The following is a 15,227-nucleotide window of genomic DNA, read 5'->3' on the forward strand; positions in this document are numbered from 1 at the left end:
AATTAATTAATTAATTAATTAATTACTTTTTGCTGCGGGAGCTTCCCTGTGCATTATAGGATGTTTAGCATTCCTAGCCTCCACATGCTAAATGTCAGTAGGACTTCCCTAGCTATGAAAACCAAAAAGGTCCCCAGCATTGCCAAATGTCTCCTAGAGAATAAAGTCATGCCTGGTTGAGAACCACTGTTCTGAAGTTACACTCTCCATTTGCTTACATCCTAATTGATATTCTACTCAGTACAGTATAACTTCTGCTCTGACAACTCTAGGAAAACTGTTCAAATACAGAACATCAATATCCTAATGGTCAAACTCAATTGTTTATTTTCAGTTTCACTTTTTGACATTTGATCTCCTTCCTCTACAGTTTCTTTTTTTTTTTTTTAAGATTTCATTTATTTCATGAGAGAGAGAGAGAGAGGCAGAGACAAAGGCAGAGGGAGAAGCAGGCTCCATGCATGGAGCCTGATGTGGGACTCGATCCCGGGTCTCCAGGATCATACCCTGGACTGAAGACAGCGCTAAACCGCCGAGCCACCCAGGCTGCCTGACAGTTTCTTTCTTTCTTTTTTTTTTTAAACTCAAAAAACTTTTTTTTTTCATTTAAAAAAGTATTTAGAACACATAAAACAAGGCAACATTTATTCTTTCTTCTCATCTTCTGGCGTGGGGTTTGTCGGTGGCTCCTCCACTGTTACACCACTGCTCTCTGAGCCAGTGTTACTATCACTGGTCCCTTCCTCGGCCATACTGTCCACCCCCCTCCTGCCCGCTCCCCTTGTCCTCAGGAGTAGATGTGCCTTCTTCACCGTTGGCTTTCTGTTGCTTCTTCAAGGTGTGTCTCCTCTGTCTCCATAGAGATGCTTTTGTCTCCTTCTTCTCCTGGGTCTTACTAGCAGCTGGCTCTTCCTCAGGAACCATCCTGCTCTGACTATGCTCAGCCTGCTCTGCTGCTTCTTTCTCCCTCCCTCTTGCCTTTTGCAAGCCTTTTCTTCTGCCTGTGCAATTTCACAGCAATCTTTTCCATCTCCACTTCTACTTTCAAACCACACAAACTTTTAAGTTCATTGTTAAATGAATCTGTGCTTTCTAGGAACTTTCTCTTATTTTCCTGGTGTCGCTCCTCTATCTGAAGAAGTTCAGCTTCTAGTTTTCGCCGATGAACCATTAAGGACTGGACCTGTCCTTTGAGGGCCAGCATTCTAGCTGTTGTGACAACTGACCGAACATCTAGCACCATACTCTCACTAAGGATTTCACTGATGAGGCTGCCTGACCGTGTCTTATTGAAAACTTCCATTCAATGGCTTATTGATCCCTCGCAGAGTTCTTTAGTTTCTCTTGCCAGTTCCCCTTCTTCTATAATACTTTTAAATTCAGCAATGTTCATTTCTCACTTCTGGCTTATGTCCACTTCCATGACTCTAACTAACTCAAGTTCAGTGCACATAAGTCAATGACTTCACAAACTTAACTGTATCTCAGAACTGTTTTTATGAACTCTAGACACACATTGATAGCTATTAAGGGGTTTATTTCTAGTTATATCCCAAATGCACTCAAAATGTAACGTGTCCAACTGGAATTCTCAAGTACATATTCTAAAAATCAGATCTTTTAGTGTTCACTATCTCAGCTTAATTTAACACCATCCAGTAGTTAGCTGTCAGGTAAACTACCACTTTACAGTCAATATAAACTCCTCCATCATTCTGAATTCCTAAATCTGTTGGTCACTGAATCCCTTCTCTTCCATTTCTGAATCACCCTGATTCAAAGAATATTCTACTTTACCTGGCTTTATGCATCTAAACTTACCTCTAGTTCATTCTATTCATTGTCAGTATCTTTAAAATACATATCTTATTTTTCCACATTCATGTTTATAAGTCTGTCAGTGTCTCTCACTGCCTATATCTGTGTTTTTCAAACTATGGCACTCATAACTTTTGATGACACAGAAGACAATTTGAGGTGATGTGTATTTTTTTCTTTAAAAAGTTTTGTTCCTATTGTAATTTATATTAGGAAAAAATATACATCTAGTACATCAAATCTGTGATTTCATGGACATTATGAGAGTAAGGGTAAATAAAAACACTTCAACTATTTAAAATCATTTAAAAAAACATCAAATAAATGTTCATGGTGGTGGCAAGAGTTATACAGGTGCTGTATAAATGTCTGAAGTATGAAACTTTTATATAAAATGGTAATTATGAGCCTACTAGATAAAACCCAAAGTCATTAGTAGGCCACAGAGTTGCTTTCATAATCCAACCCACTCTCCCTATCATGAATTCTCCCACAATTCCCCAATATCCACTTTATATCCGAGCCAACAAGAACTTCTTTCTTATTGAACATGGTATGTAGTTTTATGTCTTCCTATCTTTGTTTTTGCTGTTTCCTCTGTCTGGACCAGCATTGTGGCAGATCCAGTGGATTACTTCTCTCCATCTATTTTAACATCTTGTTGAAAGAGGTAATTGAGATGGTGTAATTGCCATTTGACATGCAAGCTGGACTCAAGCAATTGGAGGCTCCTCCCCTATCCTTGGATGTATGCCGTGCCTACAGCTCCCAAGTGGAAACCAATTTTAGGACATAGTCTTGAGAGAGCAATGCTTTCTTGAGACCATTTGGACAGTGCATGTGACTAAATCCTTTAAAGGCCTCTAAGTTTTAAGAGACCCATTTGTCTTAAGGCTCTAACTTTTAAGAGATCCATTTGTCTTAAAGTCACCCAAGACAGGCCTTGTATGTAAGTTCCTTTGCTTATTAAAATTGCTACCTACCAATCTAAGTGCTCTGACTCTCCCTTTAGTCTCTCCTTGCTCTCTGTGTACAGGTTCAAATTGCACTCAGGAAGGCCCCAAGATTGTGAACCACCACAGTTTTCTAGTGTGCATTCTGTGTGGCAAGTCTAGAACACTTCCCAGACTCCCTTGCAGCTGGAGTTCTGGATATGGGTCAGGACCCACCACTCAGAAGCACATGCCTGAGATTTCAAAGTGAGAAAAAGACTCCTATAGAACTGATCATCTGTTGCTTCTGCTCCTTCTGTAGCAGCACAGTCATGGATATGTTGAATTTTCTAAAGAAGCATATGGTCCATGGTCTAGCATGGGGTTGAGATGCAGAGCAGAAGTCAGGCATTTATTTATCATAGCAAAAATGGATTATTCCCAGGGACAAGAGATGTGGTAAGGGATTTCAAATGTTCTATCTTCTGGGTCATGCTCTAGATTATTAATGGTAACAGGGGTATTTGGTCTTCTGTCAGCCAGTTCCACTATATTGTTCTGGAAGTTGTTCTTAGGAACATATCCTGAGCATGATTCTCTAGGTTCAGCAAGGTTTCTCTGAGCACCTATTTTCTTAAATTAAATGCCTCTCTACTTAAACTTACTAGAGCATGTTTTGTCACCTAACATGGAATACTGGCTAAAAGAGGCCCTACTTCCAATCACTGTTCACAATTTGAATTTTATCCAACTTTTCTGCACTTTCAAAAAAAATTATTATATTGGTCAATAAAGAACTTATTTGCATATACTATTTGTAAATATTTATAGACATACATAGGTAAATATAAATATATGGGTGTGTATGATATGTCCATAGTCATATTTAGAAAAAATGTGCATGCAGAAGAACTTAAAAATTCTCATAGCCATAAAAGTATCAGATGCTTATGTTTCTCTTAGCATGTATTACACCAAAATTGCAGCTTGTTTTGGGATCTCTGTTATAACCTTATACCACAGCTCAGGTTATTTTAAATCCAAATTTCACTGAGTCAGTGGATGGCTTTTTATCTCCAACATACTATCAAAGTGTTTATTATGAATTTCTACCATTTCAAAAAAAAAGAAGTTATATAAGAAACTAAAACCGCAGATGGGATCCCCTATTCCCTCCCAAGCCTTCTCCCCAACTAAGCAGGAGGCCTTCCTTGCCATAGTGAGGTTATATTTGCCTCCAGAGTGAGCAGAGAGTAAATTTCTATCTTTCTTGGCACATTGTGCTGGTTATTTCAAAGTCTTTAAAAGGCAATGTTGTTATTTATTTATGTCAGATTTTCAGCACAGTTCCACCAGGCACTGCCTATTTGAGTTCTGCCTCTTTCTTGATGTTTTAATTCACTGCCAGCAGAGATGCGTTTCTTAGCAGCATGCAGGTTGAAAGGCTGACCTCAGTCTGAATGCTGCTACTAATCAGACTCCCTGGTTTGGTCTAGCATTTTAATTCATTTCATTTATTTATTTATATGTTTGTTTATGCCTTCTTCCTGCTTAGAAGTTAACTATGGATGTTTCTACCTATCTCCACAGCTTAGTAAGTAAATATTCAAGCAATTGATGGCTCTCTATTACACACAAAATAGATAAATTTTTCCTCCTTCAGAGTCTTCTTCATTGTTCGGGATTAATTTAGGCATTTTATTACTCTAAGGAAAATAAAATATGGTATTAGTATAAAATGTAGTAGTAGCTAACATTAATTGAATATTTAAGTTTTAATGAGCCATATGCAAAAAAAAAAAAAACCCCACATTTAATACGTACAAAAGTTCTGTTAGTTAGATCCTAATTCCATAGTTGAAACTAAGGCTTGGAAAGGCTAAATAAGACTTCAAACAAATATAAAGGATACCAAGGTCACATCTGTGAACAACACTGGTAGTTCTCAGGCCTCATAACTCTGGGGACAAAGTAGTCTGTTCACAGACGTAGAAAAATCACAAACCTCTCATTTTGACTGTATTCTTAGACTTGTGGCCACTTCAGACTTGAGCAAAGCACTAACAATCAGTTCTAGGAATATTCTGAGGGTCTCCTCTGCTTATTCTTCTTTGAGAAACCAGATGGTCCTTCTGTTCCTTCCTTACTTGTTATTTCTGGTATATGTCTGCTTACCATGCTTGCTACTATTCCTTTCTAGTCTCCATTCCAGATGTATGAGTACTGAATCTAAAATTATCCATCCTGCTAGCTGTAGTTCCTGTTAAAACTGAAGAACTGAGATATCAGTTCCCTGAGCAGGCCAATTTTGAACGGGTATCAGAATCAGTGGTATAAAGAAGGTCAAAATGAAGGGAAGGCCTGGTAGAAGACTGAAAGGTGGAATTCAAATTGGTGTGTGACTGGCGAGGCCAAAGCCATGAAGAAATTAGTTGAAAGAGCCAAGGGTCAAAGAACATGAAGTCAAAACTGAGTCACTGAAGTAACTCTCTATCTCAAATGCCCTTTAAAGCTAATTTTTTCCAGCCAGAAGAGTCTCAATGTCAACTCAAGAGGATGTCCACAGACAACTTGAAAAAAAGTTCTTAACATCTCCCCCTTAGAGTAGTGCCTGACATAGCAAATACTAAATAAATATTATTAGAACCAAGTGCACACATTCTGGAATGGAAATATTTATTGATTAAAATCAACAGTTGTTATGTCAGACTGAGAGAATGTGAATTGTCCAGAACAAGCTCACTTGGTTTTCAACTATTTTGAGCTAAGAGCTGCTTCTATCTTTTGACATTTCATTGCTATTTATGGCTGGCTAGAAAAGATTTATTGCTTTAAAAGGAGAAGACATGCACACCTCCACACATGGAGGCACGTAAGGCTTCCCCAGACATCAAATAACTCTAATGATGGTTTGATGAGTTAAGGGTAAGTGAATCAGAAATTTATTGATTCAATTTCCTCTGTAATACACAAGGGTTTACAAATTCTGGGAAGAGCTCAATTTGAAGAGATCAAGTTTAAAAAATAGCAAAACTTTGCCAAACCATAGTGCAATAATTTTCTCCCAATCCAAGTAGAGATGTCTATAAAATAAATGGTCAATACGTTTTTTGAAGTTTGGTTTAATGTAAAAATAGTTGGACCTGGGTTATTGATCCTATTCTCGATCACTGATGCCATAAAATGAAGTGATACAAATAATATTTTCTTTCTAATATTTACTGAAGGTTTTAGTATTCGTCAGGCACTCTTCTAGTTACTTTACATGGGTTACTACATTTAATTCTCACAATAGTCCTACAAAGCAGGCACCATTAATATCACCATTTTATAGATTAGAACACAGAGGCACAGGGAGATTAAAGAATGTGTCTCAGTTCAAACAGCTAATAATTGAAAAGCCTAGGATTCAATCCCAAGCACTCTAAAATATTTATTTATTTATTTGAGAAAGAGCAAGTGAGAGAGGAAGCATGAGTGGGGGAGAAGCAGAGGGAGAAAATTTCAGGCAGACTCTCCTGCTGAGCACAGAGCCAGACATTTTGATCTCAAGATTTTATCTCAAGACCCATGAGATCATGACCTGAGCTGAAATCATAAGTCAGACACTTGACCCACTGAGCCACCCCAGTGCCCCTCAAACCCAGGCAGTCTGTCACAAACTTTTAATTCCTGAACTAGATATACTTTAAAGTCCCTTCCAGTCTGATATTTTTTGACTTTCTGTTCCCTTTCATGATGCTGCTGGAGACACTGAAGCTTTATCCCTACCTGTGGGGGACCAAAAAAGGAAGACAAGATACTTGAATAAAATTAACTTTTAATTAATATTCAGAAAGCCAAAAGGAAGCATCTGTGAATTCATGGGACACATTGCCATTTTGGAAGGTAGATCTGGAAAATCTAAACTGAATCTGAGCTGGGCCTTCCAGGTCCTCCAGAAATCCCAATGGTAAGAGCACAAATTATTGATGTGACCTACTGGTTCTGAAAGAAGTTCAAGCAAAATTAAGGTTTAATACTGGTTTGACGTACTCTGTCTGGAATGATGTGATATCCCTATACTCAAATGCTCTAATTTCTATAGAGCACCAACTATTTCTAGTAATTTCAAGTTTAAATTTTGTTACCCTGCCACATAGGTTATAAATAAAGAAAAGTATATTTAATATTTGATCTTTGCCTAGGGATGTGATATCCAGGGTAAATAAGGAATAAAGTACAATAACCAAAGGATAACAAAAATTCACAGAAAATGACCAAAATAAGAAACTGTTTAAATTCTGGCAAAGGCATAAGATGGAATATTCTTAAATATTAATAATGTTCATAATCCCGTGTTTCTCAAAATATGAGAGAATATTCATGACAAAACACATGAAAGAAGCAGAATAAAATATTGAACACAAATATGACCATAACAAAATAAAACAAATCAAGTACAGAAAAAATACTGGAATGAAATTAACCAAAAATATTAATAATGTTTGTTTCTATGTGGAAAAATTACTTTATGCTTTCTTTCTTTTAAGAATTTTCTATTTTTTTATGGTACATATATTTTAAAGATTTTGTTTATTTATTCATGAGAGACACACAGAGAGAGGCAGAGACATAGGTGGAGGGAGAAGCAGTCTCCCTGCAAGGAGCCTGATTTGGAACTCAATCCCAGGACCTTGGGATCACAACCTGAGCCAAAGGCAGAGATGCTCAACCACTGAGCCACCCAGGTGCCCCTTAAGAATTTTTTTTCAAATTTCTTACCATGATCATGTGTTTGTATTATCATAAAATAAAAACCCAATTAAAAATATATATAAATAGTTTTTTAAGTGTTCTCTGAAATTTTTAACAAAATATTTACATGTAATTCTTGTGAACTCTCTAAATGATGGCATGGTATGCAGAAGAAATATTTAAATGGCAGTATAAAAATATGGAAAGAACAGTACACTATTAATCAGATGATGAGGTTTCTTAGATTTGCTATTCACTAGCTCTCTAATCTTGAAAAAGTATTTACCCTCTCTGATCCTCAATTTCTTCATTAGTGAAGTACAGGGAATAATATTTTCCCTGTATACCACAGAGAGTTGTTGAGAAGATTGAATATATACAGAAATGCTTTGGAAAATTTAATGTATCTTACCACAGACCTTATCTTATTAAAGGGCAATAGTTAGACTCATTCTTTATGAATAATAAAGGAATTTGTGTTTATACATTTCTTAACTTTGATTGTTTACTTTTCTAAATTCACTTGACCATTAGTGGATAGTTTTATCTTTGAGTGAAATAAATGAAGGTCAGATTTTGCCAAGTTCTAATGTGAGTGGTGATAAATTGGGGAAAGGAGTGCATGTGATAAATTATTGAAGGAGCATCACTGAACTCATTATCCCCATTGAAATTCTTGGTAAAAGCATGGAGGGAGCTTTAAGGCTATTGAGAAAAACAGACATAGAAGATCTTCAGAGATAGTGTGCCTAGATGAGACACAAACCTACCTTTGCAATCACGTTGAAAACAAATCATCACATGCAATATGCCTAGTGATGTAGTGGCTTTAGGAATGGGGAGAAGGATGGAGCCTCACCCTGCTTACAGAAGTTAAAGAAACCTTCATAAAGAAGGCTTCATAAAGTAGGTGATCAAGGATGTAGCTGGATTATGCAGAATGCTACATGGGGCCAGGGTGGGAGAAACATTACAGGAAGAGGAAATATAATGACAGGGAAGCATGAAAGAGTATGGCCTGCTGTTGGGATTACAGAAGTTCTCTGTGCTTGCAGGTAATTGAGAAAGAAGTGGCAGATGAGGTAGGATAATAGGCAGAGCCAGTGTGAAGTGTCTTATATAGTTTCATTAAAGGTTTATACTTCAATCTAGAGACAGTGGTAACACAACTAATGCTTCAGAGCATTAGAATTACATGGTAATATTTAGCTTTTAGAAACAGTAGAACCGTGACCAGACAAGATGGGGATTTTTCACGTGGGCAAAGACCAGATAGGAAACTACTTTTTGGTAATGGATGAAAGCCTGAAAGCAATAGCAAGTGGATGAAACATATTTAAAAGACAATTGGAGACACACAGTAGAACTAGCTCACATTTATAGATCATTACTACATGCCAGGCAATGTGTGATGTTTTACATGGGATATCTTATGTTAGTCCTAAAATGCTAGGAAGTTGGTACCATTATGATGGAGATGAAACAAAGAAGCTAGGGATTCTATGTAACTCGTCAGAAAACAGAGTTCCAGAGATGGGGTATGGATCCAGTGTTTAATGGATCCATACTAATTTTAAATGTTTAGTATGCAGGTGGCTGCTTGAAAAAATGGTGACCCTGAGAAAATAGGAAAGGTCTAGGTGATTTCCCATGTTTCCAGATTAGGACAGTGGGTAGACAGAAAATAAAGGAGAGGAGGTATAAAGAGAGGCATATTTGGGGAGGCTGATAATATATATAACCCATATCGGAATTGTTGAATATGAAGTGGCTGGGTACAGATTCCAAGAAGTAACTGGAAATGCTGGTTTGGCTAAGTTTATCAAGGAGAACCAAGGGGAAATGGTTTAGCATTTAGGTTGGATATAAATGTTTAATTAATTCTTCAGGAAGTTAAACTCTTACTAAAAGAAAATGGTTATAAAAATGTAGCTGTATTCATTGAGAGAAAGAAGAAAAAGGAAGGAAAGGGGAGAAAGAGGGAAGAGAAATATGATAAAGAAATGGATGGAGGAAGGAAGGAAGGAAAGGAAGGAAGGAAGGAAGGAAGGAAGGAAGGAAGGAAGGAAGAAAGGAGGGAGGAATTTGTAATAAGGGTGTCAGACCACCAACATCAGAGAAAAAGAGCCCCAGGCTAGAATGCACTTGTCAACGTACAATAAGGGCTACTAGATGCCAGGACACGTTTTCTTTTCTTGACTCAGAAAAGATGTCTAATGAAATACAGGTTCCATTGTGAGTGTGCCAGGGTGATTGGAAGTTGACAAAGAAAATGTCTTACTAACCTCTGTGCTTGGTGTGGCCTCCAAAACTGAGATATTTGTTGTACTCTATTATTTTTCTCCCACACAAAAGAACGTTGCAGTTCCATTTGAACTTTGTATTTGATCAGTTAATGAAGAAACCCAGTGTTTATTTTGAGACACAACTAGAGCCACGTCTTGACTTATTGACTGTTTTGGCTTTGACGAAGCAAATGACGTACCATCTGGGAGTAGTCAGATTATGATTCTCTAAGAAGTTATCTACACCTCTCCCAAGTTCCTCTCAATTGCTTCTTTAAAAAAAAAAAACAAAACAAAACAACTCCACACATCTAAAATAAAACAATGAAACCAGTGCTCATTTACATGGGTGAAGTATTTTAAAGTCTGTGCAATCTTTCAGAGTAATATTTTCCAACGTGAAAGCTATTAATCCTTTCTGAATTGTAACGAATCCAAAGAGCCTCTCCATCAATTTCATGTGAGAAGGGCTGGTGAGTGCTGCTTTCCACAAACTTTATTTTTATAGAGTTCTTCAGTTCAAATGGGCTTTTGACCTAGCTAATTTAATTGTCTTTGTTATTGATAGCTGCAGAGCAGTAAATAAACTTAGTCTGAAAATGTGCATGTGAGGTTTACTTTACAAATGGCAAAATTTCCCTTTATTTTTACAAGAGTATGCTTTTTTTTTTATCATAAGCAACATAAGGAGGGTGATGTGAAGGCATCAAAGTGCTTTCCTCCCTTAGAACATGCTCCCACCAGGATCATCCAATGCTAGTTCTCTATAACCACTTGGCCAAGGGAAAACACGCATAGTTAAATAAATTAAAACATCCAGTTTGTTGTACCCTCCTGCTCTATCTGACCCCCTTAACTGATGGAGGCAGGTGGATACCAAGTGGCCAAGAGCGGAATGGTCTTACCTAAAGCAGAGCGTCTGTAAGTAACTTCCCTTCCCCCCTTTCAACACCTCTGGGGGTTATTTGAGCCACTGGAGCTTCTGGAGCATGGGAGAACTGTAGAGGAAAATAGCTCAGGGGTGCTGCCTGGGAAAAGGAACAAAAACCCAAGATCTTAGCATTTTTGAGGGTTGTTTTTTGTTTGGTTGGTTTTGGTTTTGGCTTTTGTATATGCTTTTTGTTTGTTTTAGCCTTTTCTATAGAGAGTTGAAGAAATCCTGGCATACTGTCATCATAGGTCCACGCAAGGACTGGTTTCTTTTCCTTCCCTCCATTCGTCTGTTCCTCCCTCTCTTCCTTCTCTCCTTCCTCCTTGAAAATCATCCTCCATTAACTTTCAGGATCTTTATCTCTCACATTAGGTTGTGATTCTAAATCCTTAATTAATCCTGGAGTCCTGAATTCTTGTGTTAGCTTGGAAATTATCTATCTATGCATCTATCTATTATCTATCGATCTATCATGTCTCTTATTATCTATCATCTATTGAGAAAGATCACCAGTTTTATGAATATTACCTCTTTCCCCATGTGTACATGGTGTAACTCACTTGTGTATTATATTTCTCTCTATATGTGATTTCATCACTGAGCTCTCTATTTTGTTCTAGAAATCCATTTGCCTGTCTTTGCACCAAGGCATGCATGATTTCTACTACAAATGTTTTATAATATGCTTTACTAATTGATAAAACAAATGTCCCCTTTGTTTTACATTTCAAAGGTGACTTTTCCATGTTCATACACATTTAAAATATTTCTATTAGATTGCCTAAAAAAATATCAAGCTGAAATTTCTTTGGAATTAATGCAACTGACGGATTCATTAGAATATCTAATATATATCAAGTTGTCTCACTCAAGAGTATGCAATGTGTCCTCTTAATCAGTACTTCCATGTATTTCAAAGATCATCCCCAGAGATCTTGTGTACTCTCTGGTAATTCCTGAAACCTTTAAAGATTTTGTTTCTATTTTGCATGATATCATATTTTGGGTTAAATTTTCTGTTTCTCTTGATTTGGTTTGCTTTCCCCACTCTTTCCCCTAGGTTTAGGCCTGTCTTGGAAAAAAAAAAATCACACATCAGCATTCTCTTTCTGTAGAAGAGCTAGTGGTGGATCTAAAACACACTGAAATCTCAAATCTGGCTAAGGTTGAAACTTTTATACCTATGTCTAGTTCAGGATTTATAACAACAACATTGCTATTACCAGAGAGATTTTAACTTTCTTTTAGAGGGTTTAAAATACTTTGCAAACATTACCCTTAAATTCCCACAGCATTTCTAAGGATAGGAATGTAGGTAGCAAGGGTAAGAAACTGTCTTACCTCAGTCATTCAAGGCCAAATCCTGGCCTCATTTGATGCCCCATTCAGTGGGAATCACGGATGAGCCTTTCATCAGTGAAGACAACTCCCTGAGTAGTATAATCAACTTAGGAACATGCTTTGAAATGGGCTCAGTGTATAGGAACTCCTGGTTGAGGCCAGACCTATGTCCCTCTGAGGAAGTTCTTTGCTTTGCTTGTACTAGTTTCAACTTTTCCTGCCACTGTTTATTTAGCCAACTCCTTCCTCTTTTTTCTTTTGCCCAAATCCAGAAATATAAAAAAGTAGTCAAAGTTAATCCAAAGCAAACTGCCAAATATGTTTTATAAGCTTCAATGTACCACTTAAAATGCCAGATTGTTGAACCAGACTTAGAGTGTGTTCTCAAGGGCAATGGATATAGGTGGAATGTTTTTAGTAGTCTTTAGCCAATAATTTGTGAGTTCTGTGCCTGTTTTCATTATCTTGGAAAAAATGAAAGGTTTTCTCCTCTTTCTCCATCTCCCCTTCCTTCTCCTTCTTTTACTCTCCCCTTCTTCTTTGTTCATAGTAGATCTTTTTGAAATGAGGAAAAATAGGCAAAAGAATGTGGTAAAAGAATAAACACATTATGATCATTTTATCAATAACATCCAAAAAAAATAATAAAAAATAAAAAAAATAACATCCAAAGACACTGATAGAAGAAATGAGAGGAAAATTTGTCTTGAGTTTTGTCCAAATAAAACTGGAAATAAATCAAAAGAAAACATAAAACAAAATGGGTTTGTTTTAAATTTTTAGGAGTTAAATTAAGACATGGACTTGGGATAAATTTAAACTAAAAAAAACAGTCTTGGGCACCTGGGTCAGTTAAACTTCTACCTCTAGCTCAGTTCATGATCCCAGGATTCTGAGATCTAGCCTTCATGCTCAGTGAGGAGACTTCTTCCTTTGCCTCTCCCCTCCGCTTGTGCTTTCTCCCTCTCATATAAATAAATTCTTTTTAAAAATTTAAAAAATACTTTCACAAATGTTTCTGTGATAAAAAAATCAAACCATAAAGTTAATAACAACTCTTCCTCATGCAAGATAGTTACTTGGACCATGTTTTAGTATAGGTATATTTGCCTCTGAGTAAACTTTTCCAGATTTAAAACAATTTAGTTTTGTATATTTTTAAATTTCAATCCATTTAATTTGGGGATTATTAGAAGGGAAAAGGGCTGAAAAAGTAGGCGTGATTTCTGCAGTGCAAACTTGGATATGAAAACATGAAGAATGATTTTCCTTTTAGAAGTCATTCCAGTTGCCTTCTTATTTAGTGGGGAATTGTACCTTATGAAGAAGGGTCAGATGGGCAATTAGCTCAATTTCTGCAAATTGAGCTAATTTTTCAGTGTGCTCTGGCTTGAAGTTTTAATAAACAGAACTGATATTATAAGGAACCCCACCTATGAGTACAGTATTTGAGAAATAAAAGTGAACTTACTAAAGTTCAAGTATACAAATTACTCTGTGCCTTTGGGATGGGCAAGAGAACTCCTGAAAAGAGAGTCAATAATTTCAAATCATAAGAAAGATATAACAATTGGAGAATCATTACACTGATACACTTTAGTTTATATGTAGATCAAGGTTCAAATACAAAATAATTTAATCCACAAAATTGGTTGCTTTAAAAAAAAAAAAGGTGGAAAGGCTTAAGGATTAGGCTCTAAGCAGGGGTTATAAGGTTAAATTTGAAAACATCACTGAAGAATTGGCTCACCAAAAGAGTTGCTGCCACTGCCACAATAAGGAAGGTGAGGAACCAGGAAGCTACTGCCTCAACTATGGACTCTGACCCACACTCCTTTTGATCTCAGATTCATCTGAGCATCAAGAAGCTGCTGCCAAAACAACTGGTCCCAGAACCACACCATCATACCACAGAACATGCCAATAAAATGGATATCCCACCAAATTCTCAAAACCCACAGAATTATACACTAGATACTTAAAAGTCTTGTTTCTGCTGTTGCCAAGAAGCCAAATGCTTCCATGTTTTGCCCACAAGCAAAAGTCTTCCATCTCACTTTTGCCTGCCAGTTCTTCCATGGGTACATTCACTGGATGGGAACCAAGTAATTGCAGAATCTAAGCTATAAGGCAGTTGTGCAATAAGGTAAAACACAAGGGGATTAGAAGAGAGTTGAATGAGTAAATATCTACCATATGCTTCAGTATGCATATTTTTTTAAAGATTTATTTATTCACGATAGACAGAGAGAGACAGAGAGAGAGAGAGAGAGGCAGAGACACAGGAGGAGGGAGAAGCAGGCTCCATGCCGGGAGCCCGATGAGGGACTCGATTCCGGGTGTCCAGGATCACGCCCTGGGCCAAAGGCAGGCGCTAAACCGCTGGGCCACTCAGGGATCCCCTGCAGTATGCATATTATCTACAACTAAGCAAAACAAATATATAAGCATTTCATAAAAACTTATGGGATGAAGATGTTGTAAAGTTACCCTTGGACAAAAATGGCAGTAGGAGATTAATTGTAATCACAATTTGTATTAATTTTCGATATTTAAAATATTACTGAACTATTCTTTACTTAGTATATATTATCTTAGCTGAGGTAAAAATATTTTCAAAGACTTCCATGGTTCACTCACAACCTCAGTCCCCCTTACTTTATTTTTCTCATAAATTTCCATATTTTTCATCTGTAATTTCATCATTAGAGTTGCCAGAAAACTGTCAAGGTAAGAGCAGATATATTCAATCATTATTTAAATCATTATTAGTATAGAGCTTTATACTTCTAGTAAGATATCGTCTTCAAATCTTTATCATTACATTGTCCTTTTCCTGCTACATTATATAGGACTTTTTTCTTCATCAGTTAGAGATATCCAGATTGTTTCAAAACATATTTTTGAAAATGAAAAATGAAGAACTACTTACAAACAGGCTATCTATTCATGGCTTTAAGAAGACTATAGCAGGGTGACCTTGGGAGACCTTGGCTGGAGAGTGAGGGGAGTGAGGTGTGACCTCAAAGGGATCTGTCCTGACAGAAGTGCGAGTGGGGATTTGGAAAAGAGTTAGATGAACTTTGTCCAGTACTGAGTACAGGCTATGCAGAAATCTGATTGGGAACTAAGCAGAACAATAAACCTACTAAAGTCTGCAGAGCTTATTACTCATCCAGGGAG

At 36.9% G+C, this 15,227-nt stretch overlaps 1 pseudogene; it reads right to left on the reverse strand.

Annotated features, from left to right (window-relative positions):
* Nucleotides 1-584: 584 nt before the first annotated feature.
* LOC129494604 (SWI/SNF-related matrix-associated actin-dependent regulator of chromatin subfamily E member 1-like) lies at nucleotides 585-1,303 on the reverse strand (annotated as a pseudogene).
* Nucleotides 1,304-15,227: the final 13,924 nt, after the last annotated feature.

The sequence above is a fragment of the Nyctereutes procyonoides genome, unplaced genomic scaffold (assembly GCF_905146905.1).
Source record: "Nyctereutes procyonoides isolate TBG_1078 unplaced genomic scaffold, NYPRO_anot_genome, whole genome shotgun sequence".
In the NCBI taxonomy this organism is placed as follows: Eukaryota; Metazoa; Chordata; class Mammalia; order Carnivora; family Canidae; genus Nyctereutes; species Nyctereutes procyonoides.